Source organism: Parus major, chromosome 1 (genome assembly GCF_001522545.3).
Source record: "Parus major isolate Abel chromosome 1, Parus_major1.1, whole genome shotgun sequence".
Lineage (NCBI taxonomy): Eukaryota > Metazoa > Chordata > Aves > Passeriformes > Paridae > Parus > Parus major.
In genome coordinates, this window is record NC_031768.1 from 93,589,318 (window position 1) to 93,607,163 (window position 17,846).

A 17,846-nucleotide genomic window follows, 5' to 3' on the forward strand; every position below is an offset into this window, starting at 1 on the left:
TTAAATCATTTCACAGGCCTAAGAGTCCTTGGGGACCTTCAGGGGGTACAGTGGCTTTAGCCAGCTTCTATCCAGAATGTGCCTCTGCAAACAAACTACCCAAGAAACCAGCATACAACTAATTACAGATGCTGTTATCTACAGTCAGCATAAGCAGATGCCATTCCATGAGATTTCAGACAACCTGCTGAAGTCTAACTAATCACAAAAGGCATTAGCAAGTCAATATAGCCTTACTAGTAGTGAATATAACAGCATTAAACACGCTTTTCCAAAAAGACAGGGAACCCACAAAATATATATGAGCTGAATACAATTGATGATTTCACATAAGGATTTTGCTAGAACTGCAGAGCTTTAGGTGCTAACTTAAAATACACTAATAGTACACATTATAATAAAACTAGCACATCTAGGTAGACCTGCACTAATTGCTGCTGAAATTGCAGATCTGACTAACTTATTACATGTCATGCTGCCCAGGTAGCAAATGCTCCCCATCTTGAGGGGTGAGATGAATCAAAAATCTCATCTTTGGCTTTCCATTTTTTTTGTATTTCCAAAAGAGTCTACTCCTGGAAAGGACATCTTTCAATAAATTCACCAGTGCATAGTATGATTAATTCTCAAGAAAGGATGTCAAGTGAAAGAATTAGTGTCCTAGACCAGATATTCTAACCTCAACAAGGTTGCAGTATTAGGCACTGGTCATAGAACAGATCTCCCCTCGGATATCTAAGTTCTGGCCATAGTTGAGAACAGCTGTGCACCATGAAAGAACTCAAGATCTCACAAGAACAAGAGGAGCCTCCACTGGTAATCTTTCAAACTGGTTTCCCCTGAAGAGCAGCCACAGCACACTTACTAAATACTTACACATCCCACCTACTAACAAGAGACAAAGACTCAAGACAATACATATTCATGTCATATGGGTACTTATTAGCAGATGACAACCACAAGAAACAAAAAACAAGCATCACAGACAGCTTTCATGCCCCACACCCTTGGTGGCTTTACATGGCTCTAACTTCAGCCAGCACCACATTGCAGAGCCTGTCAGCAATGCAGCAGCTTGGCTCACCTGCACACCGTGACAAATCTTTAGCGAGGACTTGCAAGCAGGAGGCTGCATTGTGGAAGAAGGAGTTGATGGCCTCACTTGATTCACCCACAGAAAGCCATCTGCCTTCCAGGGATTGCATGAGACAGCAGCTGGCAGCATCAGTACTTTTTGTCCCCTACACGAAGCAGGCACAGAGTTCTATTGCTATTTTTCCCTGTTTTCCCCATAAGCCCTTCCTTCTCCACATGCTGTAGAGCAGCTTTGTTTTTCCCACAGCTAGATGAACTCACTTCAACATTTCACCACCACACTGTGCTAATTGCTCCTCTGGCTCTAGGGGGGAATGTCTACCTTCTACATAAATAAGCTGAAGCTACATTTAATGTAGTTACACTTGGATTCTTCAGCATCCTATGGCAATCACAAAGAACTGCACATCACCACCAGGGCAGGTAAATAAGTACTAAGACATTCATAAAAGTGCCCCACCTGAGGCAAGGCCAGCATTACAATGCAGTCATTGGAGGAAAACCCCAAGGCAGGTAGCCCAAGTGACACAGAAGGCATTGCTCATTTTACTGCCCTTTTCCTGGGTAAGTCTCTTAACCTGCTCTATTTCATTATATGCAGACTGAAATTTGTGCACAAAAATTAGTAGGTCATAGAAATGAGAAGCTAATTCATGGAAATGCATGTGCTGAAAGCAGTTCACTTTTCTCTTTTTAGCACATTCTGTATGCAGCATAGGGACAGCCTCATTACTGAAAAGAAACAAGATGAACTGATTTAATATTTCGTAGCTGTAGTTACAGTAAACGTGATTTTAGTTGGGAGAAGGGAATTGAGTGCAGCCAATGACACACTGGGGTATTTTTACAGGCGGGCAGTTTGCAGTTCTATTTTTACCACCTTTGGGGGCTACAGTTCAATCGGTGGAGTAGCTCATCTCCACGGCCCAGACACGTCTCTGTGACGCCACCCTGGGTGAGCACCACAAAGGACTACTCTGATCACGTACGGCTGCAGGCTGCGTGGGTCTCTGAGCAAAGAAAGGCAGAGGAGGATTTCTGCCTGTCAGCAAGAGAGAAAAAGCTCTGAGAGCTGGATTAAGCATCTGGAAAATTACTGCAGCCTCACAGCTTTTGCTGCCTGCTACCCAGGGTGAGTCATCACTGGTTGCCACGGCAACGGCTGCTTTCCTCCTCCGGCTGCTGATCAATTTTGTCTGTGTGAAGGTCCCCTGAAAGCAGGGGCTGCGCAGATAATGCAACAAAGGCACAGAAACTCCTATCAAAGAGTATTTACATTTCGAATGTGCTAGTCCTGGGATTTACAGAAGGAGAAATAAGAGTCGGGACAGAAGGGCAGAAACAGCAAACGCTTGGTTTGATTCAACTTCCATACCGCTGCCAGATAGGCGTGGTTAACAAATTACCCCATTACCGTTTTCCACAAACCAATACCTATAAATAAAACAATATCCTCTCCCAGACATTAACCTGTGATGTTCATCATTGCTGTCAGAAGCTCCATAATTTAAACTCACGCTCTGAAGCGAGGGTTGGCACAGCCCAGCGCACAGAGGCAAGAGCCGGCCAAAGTGTTTAATTCTTCTCCGCCCAACCTCTCCCCTCCAGCCTTGACAAAATGACCCCAGGCAAGGCAGCTCACCTCGGAAATACCCTATTCACCACTTCCTAAGTGCAAAGACAGGGTTGCAGATGGCTTGAAACTTCGTAGCTAAATACTCAAGTCTCTAACACCTATCACTTAACCCTTCTCAAGCAAAATTCTGGGTTAAATGAGGTGGATGTTAGGTTACCTCTGCTGAAATAACAAAATCTGAGTATTTGTCAACTCTGTGGGTGTCAGAGCTAGCTTCCAATGAAGTTCATCTGATACCCTTTGTTTTCAAACCTTCTTTTTTAATTAATTTATTCCCTGAGGCAGTTTAAAATGGCTACTGGTAAGAGTCTGGTGCTGTTGTGTCAGTGTGATGAATGGCTCTGCCATCCACTTGTCTGAGATTATCTACAGGAATGTGAAAGCCACTGATAAAGCAAACCTCCTCATGAGACAAGAAAGGGAAAATCAGCCAGGGCATTTCTGCTGCAAGCAGAGACAAGGCTCGTGTTTGTCATGCTGATTTATGAAGTTGACCCTTGACTTGTGCTCTCAGACAGTGGACACACTTGAACCTTAGAACATCCGAACCTTAGAGCCTCCCATCCAGCTCTCATTTCTGTTATCTGTATCAGCCTGAGACGCTACTCTTCAGAGCCATTCAAGGACTGGATGGAGAACACAGATCTTGCGGTCCCTGTCTCTAGAAACTCTTCTGACTCAATTCCCAAGATGGGAAGAAGAGAAGTCATATAGGTGCATCAAGGTCTGAATGACTTAAAAATCACTTGCCTGCCAGGTTTTCTTCCAAGCATATAATTTGAAGAGAGGACTTGCATCTAAGTGCAAATTCTCTAAGACAGAAGTTTCTGCACTGGCAGGACAGGCTAACTTGGGGCACAGCAGCAATCTGATGGCAACTTGATGTTAAGACATTAAAGACTTTCTCTCCCTCTCACCACCTTTTTTTTTCTTTTTTTAAGTTTTTGAAGCAATCCAGTAGGCATACATGCCTTCTCAGCAGGAGGCAGTTTGCCTTAGTTTAACTTCCAGATTGGCTTTAAAATTCAGGCATCAGCTTAGGTACAATGTTTAGGCACTTGTTTGTGAGAGGATAGATGGATCGTTTTCTCCTGGGGGGGGGCAGTCAGATATTTTAATTTCTATTCTTTATGTGTAGATATCATATCACTATGTAAAGAACAAGACCATGACTCATTAATTTAAAATTGCTTTTGAAACTATGGCTTCTCTACACAAAACCAGTCTTTGCTATCATCCTCCAAAAAAGTTTGTTTTGACCATGCAGACTGTGACTTTTTTGCTGGTGACCTCTTAAGTGCTGCAGCTCTCACAGGAAAACATTCTGTTTCTTTCCTTCTCCAGCATCATGCAGTAATCAAATTACGAAAACAAGTCACACAGAGCAGCAAGACAAGGAACAGCAACAAGAAGGATTAAAATTTCTGCAATCCCACCAGGGAAAAGCTTTCAGCAAAGCATTCCAGCCCATCTTATACTTCAGCTCCGTGATAGTTTCAAAACAAAAAAGCAACCCATCTGCACTGCAGGCTCCCACCAGCAGAGCTTAAGGAATACACTGTTGGAAGTCAAGGAAAGCAGCTACTTTTATAAAGAGCCATGGCCCTACAGACTGAGCAGAGAAGCCACAAAAGTGCAAAATGTCCCCAAAGGCTTCTGTCAGACAGCACCTGCAAGTCTGGGATGATGAACTTGAGAGAAGATGTGATATGGGAAAGGCTGAGTATCCTTGAGCTAGAACAGTTGCTGTAGAGTGGGAATGGCAGCAGACCCTTCAGCCACTCAGTAAGGGGGTCAGAGCAAAAAGAAAGCAGAAGTGACTGTGAAAGCTTTGCAAAAAATGAAACATAGTTTGGTCTTTCATATCCAGCACTTTGGCATAAACAGCTGAAGAGACAAGAGCTTCTAAGATTTTTGGATCTCATATGAAAGCACTGGACTATTTTGCTGACAATGCAAAGCATAAACTTAGTGTGACCTGTCAGATCAAGCTCCAAAGTATGACAGCCTCCTTTATCAGGCTCCCCTACAAAAGAGAATTCTCCAGCAGGACTACACTGGTATGGTTTTAATATCATTGTGCACATAAACTTCATCTTCAGTACAGACACCTTTTTCTGGTGCTGTTTACATTGCTTTGAGCATCCACACAGGGAACCACAGGAAGACCAGCACAAATTCAAGCCCACCAACTGGAGTGCTGCTGTCCTGTTCTTTTTGAGTGCTGAGAGGAAGGAGGAATATGGGACTTTCCACTCACACTAGAACTAATTCCAGCTGTCAACACTAGTTTCTTATTTATTATAAGATATCAGAGAAGGACAAAGTGAAGGCTGGCTCCCTTCCTGAATTCATCAAGCATTTTGCAATTCACCCAAATTTCATTTCATGGTTTAAATTCCCTTAACATGTTGACAGATAATTCCAGGCCTGAGGGCAGAACTGAAGGAAGACTGCAAAGCTGAAGTCTCAAAGACTGAGCCTTGCACAGGGACATGGTTTCAGCAGTGAGAAGCTTTCCTTATCTTCATTACCTTACTGATTTCTAGAATGAAGCTGCATCATTTTGTCTCATATGAGAAAAGTGGGGAGAAATACTTTAGCTCCCTGTAGCATAGGTGAAAAAATATTATTAGTTCTTTCCACTCAGCTGATGCTCTACCTTTGAAGCAGCCAAAAGCAAATTAACACAGCAGGTTTTCTGACCTGATCAAAGTTCAAAGAACTGCCTGCAGAACAGGCAGGCTGCATCACACACTTATAGGAAAGTTAATTCACATTTGTTCCACTCATTCCAGAAGAACATTTGCCTTAAATATAGAGTGAATCAATTTAAGAACCAGGTTGTGACCAGATGCACCTCCAGAATGTATGCATTTGTCCATAAGGGTCACAGAGGAGCTCCACAGGCTTACACTGCCCATGTTGGCAAAGAAGCACCACTATCAGTTCTCAGACACCAAATCCCTGTGAGGCTGTTGAGTTATTGCAGTTATTTCCCACCAATGGCAAACAAAAATTTCCTGAATCACCTAAACCAGAGCACTGCTTTACTAGGGAAAATAAGAGATTAGGTTAAGTTTGAGATATGTATCATAAGCAGATCCAGGGGGGATTTAAAATTCTTCAAGAAAAATCTGCTGGTACCAAAAGCTCACGGAAGATTAACAGTTCATAAAAACAGAATAAGATCCCATGTCATACAGCAATTGCCACATCTGGAACTTCTGAAAGCCCTGTATCAAATCATCAGGCAAAACATGGTCTTTTAAGGTGCATTAATGTCACCCTGCATGCACAGTAGTATTCAGAGTAAATTAAGAGTAAGTATCTTAAGACACCCTCAAGATGTCCAGAAGAAATCATTGTGTTTCATATTAACTAAACACATTTTGTGTGAAAAAAGATGAAGTAGCATGAGAAGATAGGTTATTAAAAGACTTCCTTTTAAATCCAGTCTTATAACCCCTGAAATCCAAAGCTACTGCCAGAAAAAAGATACTTCATATAAACCAAAGCATATACAATTCAATTAATTCTGAAAATAGGAGCTATTTCAGAAAGAAATAGACCTCTCAAGCTCCAGAGCTGCTATATGATTAGAAATAGAATAGAAACATCGTTTCATATAAAAAGGTGGAAAAAAAAGGTAAAACAAACAAGAACACATCCAGAAAAAAAAAAGGACAAAATAAACCTTGCTTCATCCCAGGAAGATTATTTAGGGAGTAATAGTAGATAGAGTTAATACATACACACCAGAAAATAAAAGAGAATGTAAATACAATTAAATTTATCTCACTCAATTTGATTTGATAATGAAGACCAAACCACAAACAAACAGGCCATTTGAATAATGCATGCTGTTCTTCCACTCCAGAGAGAATATTAATATGTGTAAGATTAAAAATGTTATTTGTAGTTGGCCTCTAAAAATAGAACAAGTTGTTTTCAAGAAGCGTAACTGGGAGAAGAAATGAAGATGTTTAGATTCCTAAGCAATGCTTAAATTTATTCTTTCACTATCACTGGTCTTGTGCTAAGGCCATCCAAAGGTTTTGACAATTTGGCCTCCAATGTGGACAACACCTCTGTAGATTGCCAGCAGCATTTGCTTAGTGGTCATTGGCAAGGAAAGGAAGAGTTTGAACACATTTGAAGTGCACCATTTTCTCCTATCAGCCCTTGGACTTTCTGCTAAGACTGTCAATATGAAGGTAAGGAAAGCCTGGGGACTTATCCACTATTGCACATTTTCTGTCTGGATCACTAAAGAGCCCAGACCCACCAAAAACTATGTTATCCCCTCACCAACCTTCAGAGCCATCTAGGCAAGGACTGAATGTTTTTGCTTAACACACCTCAAGTGGTTAATCCCATTTTGCTGCTCTCTGCCTCCACCACCACCATTCCCAGTCCAGGTTAATAATTTTAAATGTTAGCACCTACCAGTGAAAACCCAGTGCAGGGACAGTGCTGATGTGTTACCACAGCAACAGTTATTTATGAACTTGCACCCTCTTGGCTGCCAAGGGCCATTTTGAGAGCTTCTGCTCCCCTTTAGCCCACCCAGTATGGGGACACATTCAGCTGCCTCAGAAGCTGATAAGATAAATTGACATCAGCAGTGTATAAAAAAAAAAACCCAGCCACACCCTTCAGAGAATTATTGTCTGCAGATGTGAGGTTGAGTCGGTTTCTACCAAGAACAGCATCTATGGACATCCAGAAAGGATGAAAGCAGTTAAGAGAAATTTCAAAAGTAACCAAGAGCTAAGCAGACCTAAGGAACTTTAATGCCCCAAGCACATTACACACTCAGCCAGGTCATCCACATCAGATCTGCAATGCAGAACTACACCTGTATCACATACCAAGGCAGTACCAGCATCCACAACATTCTCCTTCTAGTCAGCAAGGCCTTTGAGATGCATTAACCAGAAGCCTTTCCTTACACAGTTTTTTTTTTTACTGTCTTTCAGCAATCCATTGGAGGAAAGCAAATCTCCAGTTCCTCCAATGGAGGAAAGCAAAAGTGAAAACTCAGGACATGAGGTAAGATTGCAGCCCTCCCTCCTTTAAAGGATTCTGAAAACTGGCCAGGAATAACACAGTATAGGTAGGAGGGCTTCCTGGAGAGTGTTTTCCTCTTTGGGGCAGATAGGGGGGTTTCCCTCTGCAGGCAGGAATGGACACATGATTTCCAGCTAGCAAAGGGTTGGTCACGCTTAAGGATGACTCAGCTTCCTAGATCAGATATTGATAAGGCTCTCTTCATGGACAGTAGGTTGTAAATTGCTTTAGGCTGCTCCAAGATTAAATACCATAGTATAAATTATTCTAATTACTGGTTGTAGATTTATGCACTGCAGAACAGAAAACAGCCCCATCTGTCAGAGGAATAATTTATTAAAAAAAATTTAAAAAATCTTAGCAGAACCCAGCAGTCCTACAGTCTATTAAAAGACAAGTCATGCTACTCTACCTTCCTTCCATTTCTTGTGCCTCTACCCAGGACATTTGTATACCCCAGTGTGTGCTATTTTTAGTGACTGCTTGGGAACAAGTCTAACAAGTAGACTACATTATGCCACCGTTAAAAGCTGTCGCTTTATAAAAACAAATTTCCTGGGATTGTTTAAATTATTCCTTTGACTGGCATGTCAAGACTTTTGTGCTGATGATTTTGTGTCAGCCTGTTAACTGTTTGATATTAAGGTGAAGCTTTCCAGCATCCTTGGCCCAGCCCTAGGGCTCAGGCTGAAGGCTGCTTAAAAAGCAGCAGCAGATGCAGGCTGAGTTCTATAAGCAGCTGAGTCACAGGTTGCAGGAGATGCCTCTAGGCCTGCAGTAACAGACCTGTAGAGCCTCACCTCTAAAATCCATTATTTAAATATGCATCATCATCTCATGGGAAAGGAGGTTTGCAACCCCATTTCCAGTGGCCACTCAGTGTAACCACTGAACAGACCTACAATGACCCTCCAGGGATTGCCAGCAAACACTATGCTTGGCAGAAGACTAGAAAAGGAGCTTGCAGGCTGACCCCTCATCTTATATTGCCAGAACCTGCATTCATGCAGTCATGCTTCACAGCCAACAATGGATCTTTCTGAATCCTTTCTAGATACATTTATTTCTCCTAATTCCACAAAGACGAAAGAAAAATCAAGTGAAAACAGGCTCCACAATTTTCCTTATGCACTATAGGAACCAGTAGACTTAAACCCCAAATAAATGAAAAAAACCACATGAAGTTTCAGAGTGTTTTCTCCAATTACATGAATAAAGAGCAATAATCTTTCCCTGTTCATCTTTAGCATATCCCCATATTCCTTATTTATAACATTGCCCCATATCCTACCCCAGTCCCTTTGCTTCCGGGGTGAAGGGTCAAACTAGTTATGTGGTCTTTCACATTTTTTCTTGTTCTTCTAAAAACTTTTAAAGATAGTTGTTAGAACTGGCTGCAGTATTCAGGAGGTGGGTTACACCAATGACTTATGCAGCCAAAGAACAGATGTTTGATTACCTTTCTCTACAATTCTTAATTCTAACTGCTGTGTGCTCACCAGACAGTCTATGAAATATCCACAATACCTCCAAGATCTTTCCTAAATGGTAGCAAATTACAGCCCATCTGTACCTATAGCTATTCAGGCTGATTTTTTTTTTTCCCCTACCCAGAGGTACACAAATTTCTGACATCAGTTTCCTCGTGTAATATCACCAGTAACAGATCCAGGTCAGTGCAGAGAGACACTTGCTCTCTAGGAGTTTGATCAAGGCCCAGTGCATTCATCACCCCAGCTAACAGAAAGCAGTCAGAAACTGATGCTGTGTTTTAACCTGGCTGGATGGTGGACAACCTGCTGAGTTCACATCTTATTCATTCCACCTCACTTAACCCCTTTGTATGGGCTGTGGGATTTAGGAAATACTTCTGTCAAAGGAATGCACTGCAGAGAGCTTGTACCACTTCACTTTTCCATTTAAGGTGCATTCAAGGAAAGATCCAATTAAAAAAATAAATACCAAAATAATTTATACACCTCCCAACCCCAAGGTGCTCAATAAGGGCCATTAGCTATATTTATTTTGCTCCATTGCACTCAAGCAGACCTAAGTCTTTAGAAGGAAAATATGATAGATGTCATGGAAACCTCGATTTAAATCAAGTACTACAGCTCTGAAGCTCCCCACCCCCTAGTAGTAGTAAGCTGAAAGCATACACACAGATGCTTAAAACAGGAGCCTATCACAGCTTTCAGTTTCACTGAACATCCCTACAAAACTGTTCCTTGTTGCATCCCCCCAGCTCTATCACCAGGATCTTTCCATCCCATGCGAGTCATTAAATAGCCATCTAACACCATCTGCTGGATTTGGAAGAAAAAAATGATACCAGCAACTCACTGCCAGGCAGAAAAGGAAAAAAATACCACCCCAAACATTGAGGTGTCTGTGGCTCTGCTTTGAATGTCCTTCCCCCTCACCCACACCTTATTTTTGCTTGCTTTCTTCCTTCTGAAAGGCAAACCTGGGCTGCTGACACTAACAGGCAATCACAGACAAGAAGTCCCCTGCTCTGGAGGGGCAAATTTTACAGGGGGCTGTGCCATGCAATGACACTTCTGGATCACTGACCTGTGCATCAGCTTTACCCCTTCCTGATTAAAGGAAATAACATCAGGAAAAAGCCAACAGAAAACATACAGCTATCCTGTAAACAAGGCTACTGCAAAGTCAGGATAGAATTCTGCAGGAGTGTAAAAATGAGCTGGCTTTCTGCTGAAAATCTGGGACCTCAGTATGAGTCAGAAGCTGGGGATGCGGAGCCTATGCAGTGAGAGGAAGCAGCCATTACACATTCAGACATTATCTCAGACATCAGCCCTTGGTTTTTAGCATCCTGTACAAAGGCCAAAGTACCAGTTCTCACTGCCATGCAAACATGTACTCTTCAAAGACTGGCAGGCATATTTTTAACATCCAATTTGGCAGCTGCCACTGCTGTTGGATGCAAGATGATAGCTTTTAATTAGTTATTTAGGGCAGGAGAGTGCACCCCCTTTCTTGTTTATTCAGGTCAAATTGATTTCACACATCACCTGGCTCCTTACAACATGGGGTGCTTGGTTAAGCTTTTTGTTTCACCAAGGTGAATACTGGCTGAAATTTCATAGGGTATGAAGCATTCTGTGGAGGTTGAGTTTCCTACTTCCCACTGCTTTTCTTCCCCCTCTGTTTTCCTACTTCCATACTGAAATTAGGGATGAATCACATGTTCAACAGTCAGACATCAGATTTTATGTAAGGTCCCAATTAAGTCAGTCAGACACTGAGGGAAAGGACAAGCTCTCTATTGACTCCTATTGCACATCTATTAAGTCAGTGCAAGTGCTGCCAGGATTTCACCCTTTATCGGTAAAATGCATCTGCTTCCTTATTCAAGGTTTCCTTCTGCTCCAGCTTTTTTGGTAGCACCAATAATTTAGCAAAACCTCACAGCAATAAGCAGGCTGGTTCAGATAATACTGTAAAAGCTACAAGGAGTCCCGAATCATAGGTTCCTCTCAGCAGCAAGGGGAAATAAAGGTCATTCCTCATGCATCAGTGCTGCCCAAAATGGAAGCTTACCTTCTGTGAGAGAGGCAAATATGACCATAGGGTGACTCTGAAGTATTTCCAGAAGAAAAAGGGTAGTTTTTGTGGCACTGTACAAAACACTAATAAGAATGACTCTGAAATACTGCAGACAGCTCTGCTCACCAAGTTCAGGATGGATGAATTTCAACTGAGTCAGCACAGAAAAGAACACCAGGATGAACACAGAACAGAAAAACAAAATACTTCAGGAAGGGAGTGAAATAAAACTAAGCCTGTTCTTGTTTGGGCAGCAAAATTAATACTGGGATTGCAGTTATAAAACATTTCTAATCTGATCTGACAGCGGCTGGCCAGCAGAAAGGAACCCCACTTGCCCCAGTCCCACAACACCCAGGAATCAAGCAAGGAAGGTCACAAGTCCACACAGCTCACCCTGAGCCTGCAGCATGGAGTGGATGGACAAAGGGAGCAGCAGGAAGGTGCAGCTGAGGAAAAAACAAGCATCTCCTCCTTCAGCAGAAGGAAGACCAAATGAGATGTAAAACTGTATTCAGAAGGCAATTTGTGAAGTGCTGCCAAGCACAGCAGTTAAAAAAATAAAAAAGCAACCAAAAAACCTCAAACTACATTAAAAAAATGAAAGAGAAAATTAATAATTTCAGGAAAAGCACAGCACCAGTCCAAAGAACTAATGTTTTTGGATTAGCCATAAACAGGTTTAAGATAGAAATAAACTTTCTAAATGTCATCATTTTCTCCATGGCTTACTGGCTCCTAAGTCTCCAAGAAATTCCAAGAAATCTTGATAAGTTTATAAAATGAATTATGTTTTCCTTCCAATGGCAGGGGAATAAAGCATACTCCTAGAGCTCCCTGACCTTTCTACATTCCTATGTTGATTATCTATATCAACCTTCCTAACAGAGAAATTATTGAACACATCTGAAGGCTCCATAAACTAGATTTCTTGCAATAAGCAATATAAAACAAAACAAAGACAAACAAAAAAACTGCTCAAGGTGACTCAAACGAAAGATTTGACCAAATCTTGACGAAACATTTTATTGCAAGCTGACAGAATAGATAAAAAAAAGCAACACGTCCCTTTTGGACAGCAGACTTTTCAGGGCTGAATTAGAGCAATTGACCACCATATGTTACACAAATGGATTCTTTTGCCTGGGTATTTACTTGGGTAGAGAGAAGCTTCTATAGGAGGAGACAGCAAGGACCTGAGGACATTGAAACACATCAGCTAGAGATCATGTCCTGTTGCCTGTCTGCCAGCTACTGTTAGGGGAAGGGTTACACATACAGATTTTCCATAGGCACACATGCACACAGCTTGCCCTAGGGCTAAAATAGACTGGTCTGGAGACTAGAGTTTCAAAGGAAAATGCTCAGCTGGTGAAATCCTTTCTACTGCAGAGTGGAATTTCATAGTAACTGAAAGCCTGCCTCAGAACATCAGCTGGGTTGCCTGATCCTCACACCCAGTCAGCTCGGCCCTTCTGCCAAGTGACACAGTCACCCCAAACAGAGCTTCACACTCACACCTACCCTTGGGTAAACTGCCACACTTCTGCTCTGACAACACCTTAGTTCTCTGGGCAAGGGGCAGAGTCTGCACCTTCTGCATTTCATACTGCCCTTGGGAACAACTAATGAACAGAAGAGAGCATAAGACGTTCAGAGATGCAACATCTAAAGAGAAAAGTCATAACTGTCTCCAATGGCATATATAAACAAAAGAAAGGCAGGTTTTTTTCAAAAGTTTTTTGATTTGGATTTTTTTTGGCCTTGGTTTATTCTTTTTATGGTGGTTGGTCTTGATTTGTTGGGTTTTGGGGTTTTTCTGAACCAAAAGATTAGCCGTACAGAAAAAAAAAATTAATAATTTTTAAACTGTTTTCACTGACCTTGCTGGAAGAAAGAGGAAACTTCATGTATAAATACTTGCAGATATGTATATACACTTCAGTCTTTATTTCAAGTTAGCCCACCTATAGTTTCTAAGAGAGTTCTTCCAAAAACTCTTAAAATGCATGGATTTTTATCCTTCCTAATTAGAGTGTTCAGTTACTTGAAAAAATAACCAACTCTTCAGAAATACAATCCCACTTTATTCTTACCAGGTCATACAGTTCTGGCAAAACTAACATTTGATTCTGTCTTTCCTGCCCCAAAAGAATGACCTGGAAGACTCCATATACCAAATTGACAAAAAGACAAATCTAGGAAGAAATTTTGTCAAAGATCTCCATTTTAGGAGTTCAGTACACTCAAAATAAGTTTCTCTTGCTTAATTTTTTAAGCCCTAACAATTCTGAATTCTGAAGTGAAAGTCAGCTTAAACTGCAATAGTACAATTCAGCCTCCCTTCCAAACATTTTAAGCAATTTCAGCCTCTCCGAAACAATTACATTATATCCATGAAAATAGACCTTTTCCAAAAAGAAAGTTTTTATTTTGACAAAACCAGCACTTCACAGTAATAGCAACAACACTTACTGGCCACGAAAAATCTTCACCTCTTTGCATACACACCCAATTTGCCACATTATCGATAAATGCAATTTAAGACACTCCAGTTATTTATCGTTACATTTGTGGCTAAAAGTCCTACTGTTTCTCCCAAAAACCTCAAGATAATAAAGAAAAATACAAGGAGAGACTGTTCATTTTCAGAAGGGTTCAGAGCCTGAACAGGCAGCTCAAGCAAGCAGAGGCAACACAGAGATGTTAAACAGGTTTATACCTCTTTCCTCTGCTCCCCTAGAGATCTGGCTCTGAGAGCACTAACACTCCACAGGTGACACCTGTATAAGCAAGGAACAACTTCTTTACCAAGGAAATACAGATTTGAACAGTAAAACAGCACTTTCCTGCTGATGGCCCTCCCTTGGCATTTTAGCAGCATCTACAACAGAAGGCAACACCCCATGACCAGGGACACTTTAAGTATTTCACCCTCCTGCAGGTTCAAGTGCCATACCCATTATAGACACAAAGCCACACGCATTTGAAGTTGGTGAGGACACACTCAAGACTGCCCTGCTGAACTCCTCATTCACCAGCAGGGACTTCATAAAAGTGAGAGAGAAATTAAACACAAACCTGCTAGGGGCAGCAGAGCAGAGCGTGGGAAGCCAAGGGATGCTTCAATGCGGGCAGGGCTATCAGCAGCAGGGCACAAACCTACCACAGCTGAGCCCAGCAGGCAGCACAGGACTGGGATAGAAAACACATCCTACCAACAGCCCAGCAAGCATCACATCCAGGAAAGTCAAACACCAACTTGGGTCAGAGCACATACTGCTGAAAATAGCCCAAGTAGGCACAAGGCTGAGCTTAAATAAGGCTCCAGGAGGCTCCAGGTGAGGCTGGTCAGGGCAACTAAGGCTCATTAGTGAACCCAGGGATGTGACAAAAGTAAAGGTTACAGTGTATTTTTGTGTTATAAATTGGACACTTTGTAAATATCACCAGGAGTTATGATTTTTTATTTTACCACACCTTCTCTGAAAAGCAATCCAGTAGTAAAACCCAGTAAGTACAGCCTACAGCAGCCAGCAAGCACACTGTGTCCATGGAATTTGACTCTTCACTCCTTTTCTAGGAGCAATGTGCCAGTTACAGGCACAGAGATCACAGTGGCATGGGGACATGAACTCCAGACCTGACCATCCTCACAGTGTTTGGTACTCCTGGTGGTGACACCCTGTGCAGCCCACAAAGCCCAGTCTGTCCTGGTCCAGGGCTGCACCTGACCTCCAGATCAGGTTTGTCACTGAAGTAAAGGTGAGGTGAATTACATGGAAGCTTCCCTGGTTTTTCCCAGAGCAACCTAAAACAACAGAAGACAGCTTTACCTCGATTTCAGTGCAAATGTACAGCCTGGCAAACAGACTTCGAAAACATTTTTGGGGGCATCATTCCCCACAGCGGATTACTTGGAGACATTGCCTCCTTCTTGGAGTCAAGCTGTGTTTTGGGAACAGCAATGATGTCTTGTTTAGAGCACAATTCACAGGTGTTAGAGTATTAAGATCACAGTGCTACTGATTCTGCCTCTGCTGGTGATACACATACAAACACTCAAGGATATGGAATTTTTATATGTAAGACTACTCCGAAAGGCCCCAGCAAGACAAGACTTCATTTTGTCAGTTCCATATGTATGGGCAGTAAGGGGAACTCCTGTCCCAGAGATCTTCCACTACAGAGGCTGAGAGGAAGGCAAAATGCCCAGTTTTCAGCTAAGAACCTGAGTTGTTGCATGGTCAGGTTCAGGTAAGAACCAGATGATGCAATGCTGCCCCTGAGACAGTAAAAAGATGCTCATGTACCTGACCCATGAGGCTTAAGTCATTTATACAAAGTCCCACAGAAAGTCTATGAAAACTGTAGGTGTTCAGGCCATGAAATTCACGTCTTCCTCTAGTTCCATTAATTCTTCATTTAAAATATGAGCTATCCTTGAGCTCACCATAAAAATCACTCATCATTTATGTTTGACAGCTTTTCAAAATGACACTTTCAAACCACATAGCAAGCATTAGCATTTCTGTGGTAAGGACTATTATTTATTGTTTCTGCAGACCTACCAGTCTGTGACACGCAACAGCTGCCACCATTAGGTAGAAACAGTGTATTTGTACCAGTGTGTTAAATTTAGAAGGTTTATTTTTAACCTTCAAACTTGTATAACCCTTATATATGGCTAAAATATAAAAATGGTTAAGTATTAGCAGTTGTTACCAGGCTCATTTTAAGAACAAACAGAAACACAGAAACCAAATGAGCTGTGCAGAGGATCTGCCCAAGGGTGAGAGCCAGCTTCAGGACAAAAGTACACCTGAGCCCTGAACCAAGCACCCAGTGTGGGCAAACAGCAGCAGCCAAGTGGAAACCAACAGGGCCATGGGTGTCTGTGTTGATGGGCACCCAGGGCTGGCTCTGGGAGCATCTGGGCTCATACTGGAGAATTCAATAGAATTCAACAACAGAATTCAATAGAATCACTGGGTTGGAAGAGACCTCCGAGATCATGGAGTCCAGCCCAGGCCTAACACCTCAACTAAACCATGGCACCAAGTGCCACATCCAGTCTTTTTGTGAACACCTCCAGGAATGGTGACTCCACCACCTCCCCAGGCAAACCATTCCAGTGGTTTATTACCCTTTCAGTAAAAAACTTTTTCCTAACATCCAACCTAAATTTCCCTTGCTGCAGATTGAGACTGTGTCCTTTCCTTCTGTCAGTTGTTGCCTGGAGAAAGAGACTGACCCCACCTGACCACAGCCACCTCTCAGGGAGTTATAGAGTGATAAGGTCACCTCTGAGTCTCCTTTTCTCCAGGCCAAACAACCCCAGCTCCCTCAGCTGTTCCTCACAGGGTTTGTGTTCCAAGCCCCTCACCAGCCTTGTTGCCTCCTCTGGACACGTTCAAGAGTTTCAATGTCCTTCCCAAACTGAGGGGCCAGAACTGGACACACCACTCCAGGTGTGCCCTCACCAGTGCTGAGCACAGGAAGGTGGTGTTTATCTGCTCTCGGGTTTTCTGCCTAACAGGGAGCACAGGGATGTTCCCTTAAAACTCCACAGTAATGGAAGAGAACACCTGGAGCCGCATGTTAAGCCCTTCTCTTCCACACAGTGAAGGACAGGAGAGAGAAGGGACTTTTTGGGATGAGGTCACGTTGCTGCTGAGCGCACCCACCACAGCAGCCAGAGACGGGTGGGCATCAGCCTTCCATTCGGGCTCACAGAGGGAGCTGTGGGCTCTGAGGGAAAAGCTGCTCCACATGTCCTTGGGCATAGCCAGGGACGCTCTTCTGCCTTACTGGAACACCTGTGACCCAGAGCCAGGAAAATAAATGGCGAGGGAAAAGCCTGAAACAAAAGGTATCTGCCTCAGGCCGGCAGGAGAGGTGGGAAGGCTGAGGAGAAGCCCCAATCCAGGGAAGGATTTAAGGGCAGGCTCCCTGGGACAGGGACACCGAAGCCCAGTGACAGCTGCAGACCACAGGACAGGATCTGTGGCATCAGAGACAACCAGGTTGTTCTGACATCTCAGGTTTTTTACCTTGTAGCTATTCTGCTTTCAGTAACCACTTCCCTCCACTCCTTTTTTAATACACTTAAATGAGTTGTCACACAAACCACCCTGCAACCTCACATTCAGTAGGTGAGTACAGTGCTAAAGCCCTGCAGAAACTGAAAATAAATGATTCTCTCCTCTAATAACATGGAAATTTGCTTGGAGCTGAGTTCCCAAGCCCTGGCCCCTTGTCTGTCCCAATGAAAGGATTGAGGGCTACAAGCCACGTACCCAGCATTGGTTCTGGTAGGACAAAAACCTACCCTGTAGGCTTTGTCACCAAATCAGGTTAAAAATTACAAACTATCATTAATAGCAGGTAGCAACCCTAGAGATCTCAAAAGAGCCAGTCTTTTAGTATAATTAAATATTTAAATATTTAAATATTTTAGTATTTTTTT